The 17,217-nt window shown below is 38.6% G+C and overlaps 1 long non-coding RNA gene across 1 annotated transcript in view; it reads left to right on the top strand.

Annotated features, from left to right (window-relative positions):
* Positions 1–14,479, top strand: part of LOC135733085 (uncharacterized) — a 76,729-nt gene extending 62,250 nt beyond the window's left edge. The window contains exon 5 of the long non-coding RNA XR_010526886.1: positions 14,176–14,479. This is a non-coding gene — a long non-coding RNA (uncharacterized lncRNA). The remainder of the gene's footprint in view (positions 1–14,175) is intronic.
* The last annotated feature ends 2,738 nt before the right edge of the window (positions 14,480–17,217 follow it).

The following is a 17,217-nucleotide window of genomic DNA, read 5'->3' as shown; positions in this document are numbered from 1 at the left end:
TAGTTTGCAGCACTTCGACCTCGGGCACAGTAACATCATCACTCATGACTACTCCCCCTCTCACTCAAACTAAGTGTTCTTCCACCATACAATATAGTTCTCATTTTTATCTGCTTAAAAATTGCAACCATTTATTTTGTGCCACCATACTTACTCGTTACTACTCATCAGGGTTCCCACACCTTAGTTAACCTCAAATTCAAGGACCTTTCAAGGACTTTCCAGGTCCAATACCCTCAAATTCAAGGACTAAATGTGGGGATACATTTCAAGTGAGAGCAAGGTTACATCGTGTTAACTTTTAAGATACATTGTTACAGTTCCCTTTGGAGGGAACTCGTGCTGCGTCACTGCGTTGACACTTTGGGGACACCTCCAGGGGTAAGTGCATCTGAATGTGTATATCAAATTCAACCAATGGTGAGGCTTAAGAAAGGGTAATGCGGGAGCCAGGAAGTATGTTGCTATCTGAAATATTGCCAATGACGGCGTTACAGGGACACAGGAAGTATGGCAAGGGAGACGCAACGTCTCGTTCCCTTCTCAGGGAACAACAGTTACATACGTAACCCGAGACGTTTTCATGTGTTAAACACAACTATGCAAAAATGCATTTTGGTATGAATCAACTTTCGCATAGTACGCATACAGAAGATATAAGCATTTAAAGCAAACAGTTTAGCATGTGTGCCCCAAAAGTATAGAATTTTTATGATACTATCCTACACTACACATAGAATAATAATAAAAACTTCTTGCATAGAATACATTCAAGCACTTTCAATAACCTGTACCTATGTATGTATATTTTCAAAAACTTCCCAGGGCCTTGAAATATTTCCCCCAGATTTACTTTAAATAGGGAAACATAGACGGGTTTGGTGGTTTCATAATTCATCCCTGTTTTGGATCCTAAGGAATGAATGAGGCTAGGCTAAATGCTAACATATTCCTGACGCGCTGTACAAAGATCAAGTGCACACACACAAAAAAATAGGTATGTATTAATTCGTCTAAGTTGAGGTAAGAACATAGTAACCGGTGGTGTTTCCTTTAAGGCACGGTAAAGTTCCCAGAAAAGGTATACCACCTCATATTATGTTTAGGTACAAAACGGGTACCACTCCGGTACAGTTTTGTACTTTCTTTGTACCTTTTATCTGACCATGTGTACTATTACTTCAATCAATAATAAAATAAGAATCTATAGACATCCATTAAAGAATAGAGACTTCGATCAGGTAGGGCAGCAGTGGATTAAACAGCCCTTACTGTGTGAGGATGAGACTGAGAGAGGAAGGACAGATTCCTCGCCACATTGCGTGTACTTTTCCTCACTCCCAAAATACCTCATGCTGCTATCCCATCTGCCTTGGCACTCCTCAACACGGCAGCTGGCACGCAATACCCGATATCAAAATGGCAACAATGGATTCAGTACAAAGAATAGAAACAAACAATAACAGTTTAAAGGGATTTCAACTTATGTACTGTTTCGCGTCCGTCACGTGCTTTAAAACCAACGTGTGAAATCCACACAGGACATGATGTGTGATGCAAGTGATTAGAAAACTAATAATAGCTTTGTAAACTCCAGGAGAGAACAATCACTGTTTGTTACAGAGGTTCATCTCTTTTTTATTTTCCAACCTAAACACAAAACTCCTGTACTTAAAGACAGTAATTATTCTTGAAGAGATCAATCGACAAAGTACTCTTATTAGTTTTGATACAACTTCTTGGATAGAGGTTGATCAGTGCGCAACCTAAAAATCTAACATTGGAAGCATGAAACCCAACGACTATTTTCACAGACACCTACAGTATTGGAGTCCATGATGGGCCCATAACTGTCTACGTTGGGGACTTAGTGTTCTCTTTAAAGGCCTAATAAAGAAATATCAGAGCTCTCGTCTGTGTCCTAACTAGATGGTCAATTATGTCTCCATAAACCACATATGTTCCCAGGTAAACATTTATGCGTACCATATGTCATGTACCTACAATCCCCACCATTGCCGGGACAGAAGTTAAAGCAGCAGCAGAGGGGATCCATAAAACTGCTTTGGGCTTGTACGATTACTGTTGGTGCAAATGTAAGTTTCATTAGATTTATAGAGCCATTTCCCTGGAGTGTTCTTTTTAGTCTATACATAAATCTTTTGGATGACCAGCTTGTGAAAAAAAACTCTGTAAACTGCTAGATTGTTATATTATTGCAGAACTATGACAATATGACATGGTAACATTATTACGGTGTTTATTTATCACTAAAAGACTCAAATGTGACACAACGGGCATTATGTCATACACAGTAAAGGCACATCATTGCAATGGCATTATCCGTATGCATGTATGCACTTCACCTCTTGTTTCCTATCTCTTGGCGGAATTTAACAACGGTAATTAGTTCATTAATCACATTAATGAAGCAGCACAAAATATAAAAAATCCCCAATGCCATCTTTACCCATAATGCCTTGCTATGCACAGAAGGGGCGGCCATCTTCAGCTCAGTGGAGGGAGGTAAGACACTCAATCTATCAATTAGCTTATCGAGGCTTCTTGCCCCACCAGCGGTACGCCGAGGACATTTCCCACAGGACACGTTTCATGAAAGTTTTCATTAAACAGCAATCTGACAACTGTCTGTGACAAGGAACGGAAAATAAATTGCTATTACTTTAAAAAAACTACTGTATGAGATTTGTTGGAACGCATTTAAAACCTGGATGTTTCTACATGAAAAATTCAGAGACTTGACAGAAAAATGCTTGCCAAGCATTTCATATAGAGCGGTTTAATAGGCTCATCTCTCTTTATAAACTGCTGTTTTTCTTAGTATCTTACAGATTCTCGGTTCAATCAAATAAATAAAAAAACTATCAAAATTGGTTTCCAAACACTTTTATACTTCTATAGAATGCAAATGTTTTCCCAGCCAGCTCCAAGCTCCAGATAGCAATAGACTCCGGGGTGGATCCGCCCTATAGCTGCCAACTTCGGTGTGGATCCGACCCAGAGTCTATTGCTATCTGGGTAGTTAGATGGGTAACAGTGGTTCATATCCACTTAACCAGAAAACCCAAAACAAGACATTAAAAAATATATGCTCTTGGGCTTCTGAAAAACAAAGAAAGACATTGGGGGTTCAAACAACATGAGTAATAATAACAAAGGTTTAGTTTGGTGGTGAAACATGGCGTCTGCTTGATCATCCAGATCAATGGCAAATTTTTAAATCCCTTCTCTCGCAAACTTCCCTCAGTCTCGTTGACTCTGATGTGCATTATTGTTTACATTGCATGAGTGCCCCCTACTGTACAAACAGTTGAAATGCGTTTGATTTCATGCAGTGCTGCGCAGACTGATTGGTTATGACGTCAAAGTAACACGAGGTGTGTTCGAGATCATGTTGCACTGCGCAGACCGATTGGCGAGGTTTGCCACTTGCAGTCGAGGGAGGAGCTGAAGACGGAGCCGGACACCTGCTGCTTGCTGTAGTGACGTGTGTGTCAAGTTTCCTTTTTTTTTTTAAATCGCAAATGATGGCTGAGCTAGCCGGCTACTCTCAAAACGCTTCAAGTTAGCCGCCGATCGGTCTGCGCAGCGCCGCATGAAGTCGAACACACCTAAGATCAATTCGTAAACTGCACGCACCAGGAGAGTTGCTGTTGTGACATCACAATCGCAGTGCATTGTGGTCTACGGAGCAGTCTTAAGTGTAGATGGAAAGCAGGCTTGCTCCCTCTGTCAAAATCGAGCGAATGAGGGTCTGTCTACTGTATATAAACTTCCCTTGTCTACTTTGGGAAGTGGAACGCACTTCAATATGGCAGCAGGGATTACGGCAGGAAGTGCTTAAGGAAGTTTGCGAGTGTTCGTCTTAAACCAGTACTTAGTTCCAGTTAAAGTAACATTTCCATGGTTTACAAACAGCTTAATACCTTAACAAAGTAATTGTTAAAAAAAGCTGTTACAGTTTGCATTCCCTCTGGCACAAACAACCGCAGATGCTAAGACTAAGAACCTTTGCAGAGGTTTTGCATGATGTTTAGCTCTTTTCTGTTAAAAAACAGCTGGAAGTGCAAAAATACAGCTGAAACAACAAGAAATTCCAGTAAGAATGAAATGTTTAAGACCAAAGAAACATTGCAAAACAGTTTCTGTAAAATGTTATATTTTGTACATGCTTATCATTTGTTGTAAATATAAAGAGTTTGGTTACAAAACGAGATCATCTGTTTTGATTGTGCATTTCAATTAATATCAATCAAACTGCAGTTGGTTTGTTTTGATTTAAGTCTTTATATAAAAAAAAACAGCTAAGTAGCACAATAAAAACATGATTCCATTATAATAAACATGTTAAAAACAGTTATATCTTGTTTTGGAAACAAACTCTTCATATATACATTTTTTGTATTTATTTTACATTTTAATTGTATTTTATTATACATTTCATTATTATATATCATTATTATGAGTGTCTAATGGTGTATATTACGTCAATATGTTATTGTATTTACTTATTTTGCACATAAAGCATTGGGCTCAGGGAAATGCAATTTTGCTTTGCTTTGAATGACAATAAAGTACTATTTGACTTTGCACATATAATATAAACACCAAACATACTGTAGCCACGCAGACTACATGCCAGAATGCATGTTGAGCATCCAGCATGTGCATGTTAGTTCGACAACAAGATGGTAAGAATCTTCTAGAATTTCCACCTTCACAGATCACGTGAGCGTTTTCAAACAGACATACTGGCGAACAAAAGCAACACTTCATCTTTTGAGACTTTGAGTACAAACTCCCACTCACAACAACACGCATCTTCCCTGTGTGTTTGTGTCTCTAAAGTATCATGCTGATGGTGGTCTCAACACGTACAGTATGAAAATACTGACAAACACACTTCATAAACGTGTCAGTACGCTGTGAATTGATGTGCGCATTGATTTTCGGAGGTTGCCGCGTGTTTGTTTGTCGTCTTTGGTTCTCGGCTGTGTGTCTGTCACCTGTAGACTATGCAAAAAAAAAAAAAACAGTAATTGCTTGTCTGGGCTGTCAGCTCAGCTTTTGGGGAATCTACGCTTGCCGACACCAAACAGATATTTACAGACAAAATGAAATTACTCGTTTTTCAGTGCAGCGCTCCAGAGAGACTTTACTCACAGACCTGTCAGACACACTGAGTCAAATTGTTTATCTAATCTGAGAGAATAAAACGTACGAGTGTTAAGAATGAATCTTTATCATCTGTTCTTGTGAAAGCAAAGAAATCCCAGATGTAGCATTCTGTTGTTTAGTTGATTTTTTCATGCTACCTATACTCTTAGGAAATAACCTTACAAATAAGATCTCTATTATTCTCATGGACAGCAATGAAATTAAATGAAGGAAATGGAGACTTGGCTGTAATGTTTTTTCTTAGATTTTTCTCCTGAGTAAAGCAGAGCACCCATGAGAGTTTCAGAAAAGATCTTAATGGCTTGTGGTGTTCAGATTTCTAAAAACTAAAATCTGCCATCAAAAGTCAAAAATATCAATATGAACCCAAATATTGCTCATTAAATTCCTCCTAGACCAAATGAGCTCTTTTTTCCAGATTGATTTTATAGCTTTCATTTGTGTCTATTTCTCCTAAGCAATATCAAGAAGAACATCTCAAAGTTAAAATTAAAACTGGTATCTAATCAAATACCCTAAGTTATAACTGATTAACTTCTGAGTTTCCTTCTGGGTATACACATGCAAACAATACAAACTCCCACGAACATCTGAATCTCATGGTTGCGTAAAAATTTGAAATAGTCTTACTGGCAAGGTTACATTTTGCCTCGGGTTAAATCTCCACTGTCCTCATGTGTTGTTTGCCTTTCAACATTACAACAGTGCTCCCAACAGTAAATGACAGAGATGGTCATTCTCAAAGTTATGATTTCCCAATGCACCATAACTAAGACAAACCTTTCTACGTGTCACCATGCCTTTAGAAAAAAGACTAACACCTCAAATGTTTATTTCAATCCAAAAACAACCACAAAAACTTTTGAAATTGACAACTAAAAGTTGAAAAAATAGGCTTTCCATTGATGTAGGATTTGTTACTAGGACAATATTTGGCCGTGGTACAACATTTGAAAATCTGTATTCTGAGGGTGCAAAATATTTAAAGTCATATTTAAAGTTGTCCAAATGAAGTCTGTAGCAACTACATCCAATAAAGTTTTGATATATTTATGGTAAGAAATGTACAAAATTTCTTAATGGAACATGATCTTAACAAAATTATGATTTTTGCCATACAAAAAATCTATAATTTTGACCCGGTCCTGTTTAATGTATTGTTGGCTTTCGCTCGAAAATACTTGTGCGACTTAAGTTTTTGTGGTGCAAGATTTTATATTTTGCATAAAGAATATAAAGTCTATAAAGACTGAATAAGTGAGTTTTTATGAAAGTTTCACTACAAATCGTTTTTAAAAATTCCAATGTTTGAAATAAAAAAAAACTCTTTACTGTGTAAGGCTGAGACAAATAATTAAAAAAGGAATGTATTACTCTGTCACAACCCCCATAGCTCTCCTGTACCATCTGCTTTCCCGCGCTAACCGCTAGTAATCTAAGGGGCGGTTAATTGATGATTATCAGCTGACGTCACTCACTTGTCTTCCGCCATTTTGAGTACCTGAAGTGGTCGCAAAAGAACTACTAGCTATACCTTCAATATGTTGTGAGCATCAAAATCGCTATTTTTACAACACTAAGAAGGCTCTACACAACATGATACTTTGCTCGAAGTATCTCCTGTCTCTCTACACGTGAACTCGAGCATTGAGAACATTGTTTGTGTACACAGAGTTTACTAAAAAGAAGGTTTTGAACAACTGACTTTGGCGATTTTGGTGTCCGCTCTCCGCCATCTTGCCAGTCAAGATGTATCGATCTCAACGTAAGGAGGGAGGAGAGTAAAGATGGATAGCTCCTAAAGCATAGTTCCATATAAATGCACGGATAATTCGTTGTTTAAGTGAAAAACAATATTGACCTTCTAGTTGAAAAAGGAGCCTCTCATGAGATTCATTCATTTGCATTCGGAGATCGATTCTTTATGTCTGGCAAAGATGGCGAGTGGACACCATAACAGCCAAAGTCTGTTGTTCAAAACCTTTCTTTTTAGTAAACTCTGTGTACACAAACAATGTTCTCAAAATGTAAAAGGTCACATGACTGATAATCATCTATACTGCGCTTTGGTAAAACCGATCCCGAGTGCTGCTACAGTTTTATCAATGAAAGCCTAAAGATTGCACTGAACACCACGGGTTCGCGCTAGAAGTCATGTCCAGTGGAAAAACATTGTGCTCAGTACATTACATTAGATCAATAGGTGGAAAGTAGGCTATCTTTTGTGGATGCTTGAACACCACTTGCACGTCTACAGTACAACACAAAAGCAACCCGGTCGAATACGTCTTTGGCTAAATCTGAATGTAGTCAAAAGTGGACGAGCCCAAAATGTTTTACACCTTGTTTACACTTGTTTTTAGCATTGTCCACTTGTGATGCAAAACGCACCTTAATACAATGTGAAACAGCCTCAAAGACTACTGGCAGAGTTGTTTGTCCAGTACAGTGGGGGTTAAAGGTGGTCTTCTGATTCGTCAGTTTGAATGAATCATGTTGGGTATGGTCACATGGTCAAGGAAGGATAAAAGACAATGTTTGGATATGCTCTTTCTTCTTCTTCTTCTTCTTCTTCTTTCTATTACAAGTGCTCAAGGCTAAAATTCCACTGCAACGCTGCATCAGAGAGCTGACATTATGCGAACGCCTGCATGTGATGGCGTCTGAGTATGTATATCAAATTCAACCAGTAGTTTGGCGTGATGTCATAGGTGGAAGCCAGAGAGCATAAGGGCCAATTTCATTTCTCTGTCTTACCCCTTCCCCTTTGTCTTTGTCTTCCCCTTGCCCCTCGAAACCGAGTAAAGGGGAAAGGGGTAAGACAGCTCGTTCGTCTAAAAAATGAGACACCACTTAATTACCGTTTGATTCACCTCTCCTTGCCGCTAACTGGCTGCTACCTAAACAGACAAGTGTTGACAAACATAGAAGATGTCGTTGTCTCAGGTTGTGGTATCGATTGCATGAGCGGAGCTCAACAAATAGCGCATAACTTAGCTGCTAGCTAGCGCCTTAACTAGCGATTCAAAACAAAAACATTACAATTAAAACCGCTTGAACATTTTATTAAAAGTATCATAAAACGTGAGTGTCATAATATAATCTCAATTAAACTGCAGAAAATAACGTTACTTTAATTTGTGCGACTCCTTGACAGTTCGACGTTCATCAATAAAATGTCTTGATGTCGGCTCTCCTGAGATATTCCTACGTTAACGTTTACCCCTTTCTTTCAAGTGTGGTCCTTATCACACTTCGTTTCAAGGGCTATGTATCCCTACGCCTTGGCCCTAGCCCTTGATCAAACTGAGAATTGAGACACCACTTCGCCTCACATGAACGCGCAAAACCGAGGTGAAGGGGTAAGGGGAAGAGGTAAGACAGAGAAATGAGACGCACCCTTAACTTTTTCACCGCCAGCGTTTTTAAAAAAAGTTGCCAGCCAGCGCTTTTCATGATTTTCACAAAAGTTTAATGTCTTCCAGAAAATGTTCTTCTTCAAATATATAAACATACAATATACCAAATGAAAGAACAGACCCTCTGCTTTCAAAAAAAAAAAAAAAAACGTTTCATCCTACCTTCAGAAGTTCTTTTGTAATCAGCTTTTGAATATGGGTAGGTTTCTGCAAAAACACCACATTTTGAGCAAAAAGCAGAGATAATTCAATTTTTGTGACGGACTTTTCATAGAGTTCCCATTCAGAGCGATCTTTAAAACAGACACGGACATGCAGCCGCTTGCCATAGGGCAATACTTCCGGGTTAAAAAAGTTGCGGAAGGGCGCCACTTAGTGGATAATAGCAGTATTGTGGAAAGACGGAAAACTCGTCATTGGCGGGGAAGCGTTTTCTCTTGATTGACAAGATATCTCGTCAATGGCGGGGAAAGAGTAAATATGGCAGAAAGGAATGCTCACTTTATCTGGCATATGCCGAAGCGGGTGTACAGGCACACCGGAAATACGGAAAGGGAGACCCAGCGTCTCTTTCCTTTTTCAGGGAACCAAGGAGGTTCTCAATGGTTTCTCTATTTCTTCTAATGGTAACTTTCTTTCTTTTTCTGTCCTCTTTCCTCTCAGGTAAATCTCATATACACTGGAAACGTATTGTACATGTTTTAAACCATTTCATGCATTTATAGTGTAACTATTTCAATTGTAACTTTAACTCAGTACTGTTTTTAAACACTAATACTTAATACTTACTATTGCAATATATATATATCGTTGATATAAGTTGCATGCTGCGGTTAACGTTTCTTTGGTGATTTCGGCATTCCTACAGCTTGAACCAATGAAGTGAATTCACCCTTACAACTGTAATACAGTTTCAGATACAATTCATTACTGTAATCCAAATCAACACCATAGTAACATACAACATTATTAGGATGAGATTATTTTGCATTATTGTACTGTGCATCAGTGGGAAATGTATCAATAGTCCAAAACATAGGCTTCATTTTTTTCAAGCAAAATGTAATATCATATTTCTATATTGCAATATCCACTATCAATATAAGAGGGAGAAACTTGAATATTATAGATTATTTTTAGATCTTTTATAAAACATTTGTCATTTTGTAACTGAAAGAGGCCATTTCTTCCAAATACATGAGCTTATTGTCTCATAAAACACGATCGGTTAAAGCCCTAAAATGCAAAAATAGCAGCCAATATTGCGCAATGCTCTATTTACTGACTAACAGCAATATTGAAGTCAATTTCAGCACCACCCCAGGCATATTAGCCTGTCACACTATAAGCCTAACTTTTGCAGGGCACTTTTCAAATGGCAGCCCCTCCAGAGAAATCCACACAGCTACCTTTATTTTTAGACTGATCTTAGGTGTACGTGACATTATCGCACAGCAGCTCAGACACGGGCGTTGGTCAGCAGACCAATAACTGCTTTTTATCAAAGGTCTAATTTGATTTGCATTATACGCCCAGACATTTTCATAATCTACAAGTTCCCGTATCTCAGCTGGTAGAGGATGCCGCAAGCAATGTCAAGGTCATGGGTTCGATTCTGGGGGATTACATGAATTTATCAAATGCATAGGACCTTAAATGAAGTCACTGCAAGGTGCTTTAGATAAAAGCATCTCTCAAATGCATAAATGCATTAATTATAACCACAGTAGTTCCTGTTCATCACCACAGAGCATTGCACCGAAAGAGGATGGAGAATAGTTATTATTGACCATTTTTTTACTTGCCCTCATGTCTGCTGCTGTTCTGTTTAATACAATCCCACATCATTCACACAAATAGTATGCATGGACTACTTATGTTTTTTTTTCTGGTGCATTAGAATTGTGGACACTTTAAACTGCTGCTGTATAGAAAGACCTGCTTGAAAATTCCTAAAACATTAAAGGTGCAATTAGTAACTTTTAAAAGGATCTCTAGACAGAAATGCAATATGATATACATAACTATATTATTAGTAGTGTATAAAGACCTTACAAAATGAACTGTATTGTTTTTATTACCTTAAAATGAGCCGTTTTATCTACATACACCGCGGGTCTCCTTACATGGAAGTCGCAGTCATGTTTCTACACAGCGCATTTTGTCCCTACGTTGTCTCATTCAATGACATGTTTGTCCTGTGGCAGCTACCGTAGCTTCTCATTGCGTTTTGAAATTGAGGTTGGTTGCAATTCACAATCTCACCACTAGATGCCACACTGTACTTTTAAATATATTGGCGCCAACCATGCAATGGTTTCAGATCCCATCAGCTTTGAATTAATATATAAACTGTCAAATTATATACACAATATACACTCACCTAAAGGATTATTAGGAACACCAGTTCAACTTCTCATTAATGCAATTATCTAATCAATCAATCACATGGCAGTTGCTTCAATGCATTTAGGCCCCTTTGTGCCAATTGGGCATCATTTAAATTCCACGGCCTACCTGAGCATTGTTTCTGACCATGTCCATCCCTTTATGACCACCATATGAACCCATCCTCTGATGGTTACATCCAGCAGGATAATGCACCATGTCACAAAGCTCGAATCATTACAATGAGTTTTGTACTAAAATGGCCCCCACAGTCTCAACCCAATAGATCATCTTTGGGATGTGGTGGAACGGGAGCTTCGTGCCCTGGATGTGCATCCCACAAATCTCCATCAACTGCAAGATGCTATCCTATCAATATGGGCCAGTATTTCTAAAAAAAAATGCTTTCAGCACCTTGTTGAATCAATGCCATGTAGAATTAAGGCAGTTCTGAAGGCGAAAGGGTGTCAAACACAGTATAAGTATTTGTGATCCAGTTTGTACCCAAACGGTACTGAATGGACTTGACATGCTACGTTTTGGGTGAGGCAGTAACATTTGTGACCCAGTTTGTGAAAACCCTTGGGACTTTAGGATTTTACAGACAGTCACATTCATCACATTTCCCAGACACCTATGCTACTTTGACTCACAGCCAAATCAACGTTTAATTAATCAAGGTACTCGTCCGGACCCCTAGCATACCCTGTTCAAGAACTATAGCCCCTTGGGTACCATAACTGCCCACAATGTCAAGATGATGCTTTAAGACTATCTGTCCATAAAGCTAAAACAGAAAGAATAGTGAGTGTGTGTTCAAATGCAAATAAATGTATGTGCACACATTATTTTAATTCCTAACAGTTGGGTGGAGTTCATAGGACCCTGGAGTTCATGTGGAAATAAACAGGGGAATAAAGCACTGAGCATCTCTGTGGATCCAGTATGTGTGAGGATTCCTAAAGGTGAGAACACAACCCAGCGGCTCAGAGTTAAACTGTGAATTAAAGGAAGATCAGTGCTCAATAAAAGTCTTGTTCTCACAGATTTAATGTTCGCGTGCGCTGGTTCACAGCAGGGTCATGTGACAATCAGATCTGAATAGAGAATGCATTTTAAATTCCAATTCAATTGAAAATTGGACAAATACGCATGATTTGAGATGCAATACCCAAGTGGCAGTCTTACTACAATAATCTCTAATATTGCCCTTATCCCTTGCAGGGCACACTTTGGTGATGCAATACTGCATGGATTGTTGGATTGTTGAGTAGTTAAGTAGCCTGCAGCAGTGCTTCAGTGAAAGATCGCAATGAAGGATGCATGTGCAGCTAGTAAGTGGAGCTTGTGAGAATTCACAAAATGCCAAAAACAGGCATATTAACCAAGGCACATTAAAGGGCACCTAGCATTGCTAAACACAACGTTATTTTGTGTATTTGGTATAATAAAATGTGGTTAAAAACACATTATGTTCCACTTACAGTACATTTTTGTAGCTCCAGATATCCTTCCTAAAAAAGCATTGATTTTGTACAAAGCTCATCGATCTAAAAAGCTCTGTGTCCCTGATTGGCCAGCTAATCTGTACGTTGTGTTTGGCCTGAATACCTCTGACGGCAACCGGAAATGTGACTCTCCTTACCATATTTGAAAGATTCGCTCACAATTCAATGCTAACAGGAGTTAATTTACAAGCTGTGAGTCCAAGTGGGAGGAATTATGATAATGTCAGTCTTGTCCACGTCAATAGGCCCATGAAGTAAACTGTTGCCTACAATCTCTGTGTTTGTTGTAGTCCAAGAAAAGAGATTTACATTGGAGACAATAACTTGCTTCATCATTTACTTTGTGGTTTGTGTCATTTGCATATTGTTAACATGAACTAATACACAATTAAGCCCGATTTATAGTCGTGCGCGTAGGCTATCCGTAGCCTGTCCATAGCTCTGCGTAGCCTGACGTGCACCTCGCAAAATTTTTAACAGCGCGTCAGGTCTACGCGGACCGCAAGCGCTGTGATTGGTCCACCATTCCCGTCAGGTAAAAAAACTGTGTCATAGGTATTTCCGTTTGCGAAGGTGAAAACAAAGAATGAACAAGTTGAGGAGTGATTTAACTTAAACTGCAACAAAAGTCACTGTTTATTTACTTCCATCATTGCTGGTATTCTCAAATCATACACAACAAGTTGCTTTTTCTTCTTCGTTTGTGGGTTAACGTGCCAAGCTGCTTCTTCTTTGAGGTCGAACTGCTACTGTGTTTACACGCTTGGATACTGCCTAGCAGGGGTCTGTGCGCGTGCTTGCTCGTCGACGCGGACGACGACGCAAAGTATAAAGGGAAACCGACGCGGAACCTACGCCGTAGGACCTACGCACAACTATAACGAGCCTATTACACACCAAAGAAAATTTAAAATCGTGAATCGGACGATAGGTGCTCTTTAATCAGTTATATTAAACTTCAACACAATAATTTATTTTTTTCTTGTGCAATAAAAATATAACTATATCAAATCATACAAATGTTTTAGCATAATTTAATTTTACATTACATACTCAAATGATCCCAGGCTGGACTTGACTCTTCCCAGACAGTTTGTTTGCATTCCTGTCCTATAATCACATAAACATAAGGTGAATGAGTACATAATAGATAAACCATTTGAAACAGTGCCAAATATTTTCCCATTCATTGTAAATTTGATAAAGGATGCATACTTTTAAATGGTAAAGGTCCAAAAAAGATAATTTAAGTTAAAACCATGCAATGTTTCTCTTGTCCTCAAGGTGGCAAAGTACCTGCCTATGGCAGTAGATAGACAAACTCAAACCTTCTTCTTGTCCACCACCTTACAAGGGATGCAGTAACCATGGTAACCCCTCCAGAACCCAGGGCAAATATTTGTAGGGCAAAAGATTTGCTCGAGAACACTAACAAGAGGAAAAATAAAACACAGCAGTCAGATACAGGCTAGCACAATAAAAACAAAAGCAATCAGGCGATATTTCTTTTCTGAGATAATATGAAACCAAGGGTCTTGTTCTTTCGCCCTCACCTTCCTTTCTCTATTGGCTTTGTTGTCCGCCCCCTGCTTCCATAATTACAATATTATGAAGGATTGGTGATTTCTGTAAGCTTCTGGGTTTCTCTTTCTCTCTGGCAGTATGAGCGCGGCAGTAATTTTGAAGCACAGATGCCTGCAGCGATGGGGAAGAATACAACACCATAACCCCCTCTCAGAGGAGCACAGGTGAGACCTGAAGGAGGGCTACCATTACCAAAGAAGAAAGTCTGTCCTTATTGCTGTTTATTTCGCAGTCTGAGCGAGAACTGTCAAAGCCCTGCATCACACACTTCTGTGAGATAATACGCATGGTTATTAGACTCTGAAGTTATTTGGAAAAGAGTATTATCTGATAGAAAATCCAGTTTTAGATAGCAGCTGTGTTTTTGGAAACAGCAGTTGGTCTCTAGTCCAAGCTGTATTATATAAATAAATAATAAATTTTTTTAAACAAGATACATTTACCTATTCCTTATACAGAATTATATAATATCTTAATACAAGAGTGGGTTGCAACAAGAATAAACTTTTGGTTCATTGGTTAAGCACTCATGTTATTTCTATATTAGTTTATACAGTATTCCTACTCAATTGTATAGGAGCATAGATATTAGCCTATGTCAAGAGTCGCTACACACCTTACATCAGTCAATTCGTCCTCTTCATCAGCGCTACTTCCTCTAATGAGCGTTCTAATGCGTGATTGTATCACACAAACTCTGACTAATGAATGTAATTGCTGGCAGAGGAAGACAAACAAAGCGGAGCAAAGGTTCGCACAGCATGACTTCAATTGCACAATGCAGCAGAAAATAATTGATGTGACAATAGAGACGACTACTGTTTCATGTTACAGACCTGCATGACTTACAATGCACAATATCCGTGCATCTTGTATTATGATTATTACTGAATGAGTTTATGAGTCAACCCCCTTACAAATGCTTTAACCCTGGTCATTTTGTGACATATTCAGCCCTGTAGGGTGTAGTTATAAACAAGCACACATTGTTTTGTACTTTACTTCAATGGGTCTTAAAAAAATGATGTAAAATTTGCCATAATTTGCCAGTAACATTATTAGGAGCAATAATAGTTTTATATTGAATTGTTAGAACGGTCTCTGCCTCCTTAAAGGAGCATTTCACCCGTAGAAACATTAATCTTTATTGAAAGTGTGTCATATTTGTAGTAGAAATGTAACTTACATTTAGAATTTGGTGCCTATTTGACCGAGAAAAGGGGTGTTTGTAGTCTCACCCCCTCAACAAAGATATTTGACTTCCTTCTTTCAATGATGCAAAATGATGATTTTTACATCATTGAAAGAAGGAAGTGCAACACTGAAATCTGTATTTCTCCTGTCTCAGCGGCAACTGAGGAAACATACAAACTATACAACTAACTATACAAAGCTTAATGCAAATTGGTGAAGTGTCCCTTTAAAGTGATACATATCTGTCAGAAACTGCATGTCCGGTCGCTCTTTCACGCAGGGGGAACAAACCCAATCCCAGACAAAGTTGAGAGACACGAAACAAGACTTTTATTACAGTACAACCACAAAGCAAAAACCGAAAAACAGTACTAGAAATAAAACAGACTAGACAGGACCGGGTCTAACAAACTTGACATCACAAACAAAACTAAAACAAGGACTTGACAGGAACACGGACTGGTCTCGACCCAAACACAGACTGGACACAGGCCGATCGACGCGATCCGGAGAGCCCTGACAGACGACACGAAGCACATGATTGGAGGAAATATACAGTACATATACAATAATACATATATAACGCATAAACCCAGGGTGTGCGATACAACAGGACATTATATACACTATAAAAAATAAAGGTACAAAGCCATCACTGGGGCAGTACCCTTTAAAAAATATCCTAATATAATTTAGGTACAAATATGTATCTTTGAACTGCCAATATGTACCTTTTAACTCTTTCACCGCCAGCATTTTTTTAAAAAGTTGCCAGCCAGCGCCAGCGTTTTTCATGATTTTCACCAAAGTTTAATGCCTTCCAGAAAATGTTCTTCTTTAAATATATAAACATACAATATACCAAATGAAAGAACAGACCCTCTGCTTTCAAACAAAAAAAACCCGTTTCATCCTACCTTTAGTGGTTCTTTTGCAATCAGCTTTTGAATATGGGTAGGTTTTTGCAAAAACACCATATTTTGAGCAAAAAGCAGAGATAATTCAATTTTTATGACGGATTTTTCATAGAGATCATATTCAGAGCGATCTTTTAAACAGACACAGACATGCAGCAGCTTGCCATAGGGCAATACTTCCGGTTTTAAAAAGTTGCGGAAGGGCGCCACCTGGTGGATAATAGCGGTATTGCGGAAAGACGGAAAATCTCGTCATTGGCGGGGAAGCGTTTTCTCTTAATTGACGAGATATCTCGTCAATGGCGGGGAAAGAGTTAAGTACTAATATGCACTTTTTGGGTACAAATGTGTACCTTTTTTAAAGGGTACTATCCCAGTGACAACTCTGTACCTTCATTTCTGAGAGTGTAAAGAAACAAATCAAAATGGTACAGTGGAAACTTATCAAACAATGATGGGAAGATCTAACGAGGTGACGAGGGGGCGGGGGCATGAACGAGACCTGGACGCACATGACCCAAACAAAGGCCATGTGCTACCACACAAAACATGGGTATCGCATAATCCTGCCACATAGCTATAAACAACTATGAATTACCATGTCACATATCTGCACCTAAATGGTACATATTTGGACCTTTTTAAGAGGTGGTGTCCCAGTGACACGCTTTGAACCTTTACTTTTGTAGTTTTGATGTAGATTTGTGCAATCTGAATAAGAAACTTTACTTACATTAAAGGGATTGAACACCACAAAAAGATACAGGCAATACAGGCGATTGCCTAGGGCCCCGCGACAAGACGAGGAGCATCCAAGCATAAAATTTATTTTGTCAAATCTCATAGATGCAATCTACAAGCATAACACACTACATGCGCATGAACCTTATTGATTAAAATAGGGATCACAAAAGCGGTAAGTGAAAAAAAACACATGGATTTAACAACAGGATAAATTCCCAACAAACAATCTACAGGAAAATTATAATAAAAACAAAACATTAGTAT

This window comes from Paramisgurnus dabryanus, chromosome 15 (genome assembly GCF_030506205.2).
Source record: "Paramisgurnus dabryanus chromosome 15, PD_genome_1.1, whole genome shotgun sequence".
NCBI lineage: Eukaryota > Metazoa > Chordata > Actinopteri > Cypriniformes > Cobitidae > Paramisgurnus > Paramisgurnus dabryanus.
This window is presented reverse-complemented; position numbering and strand designations above follow the sequence as displayed.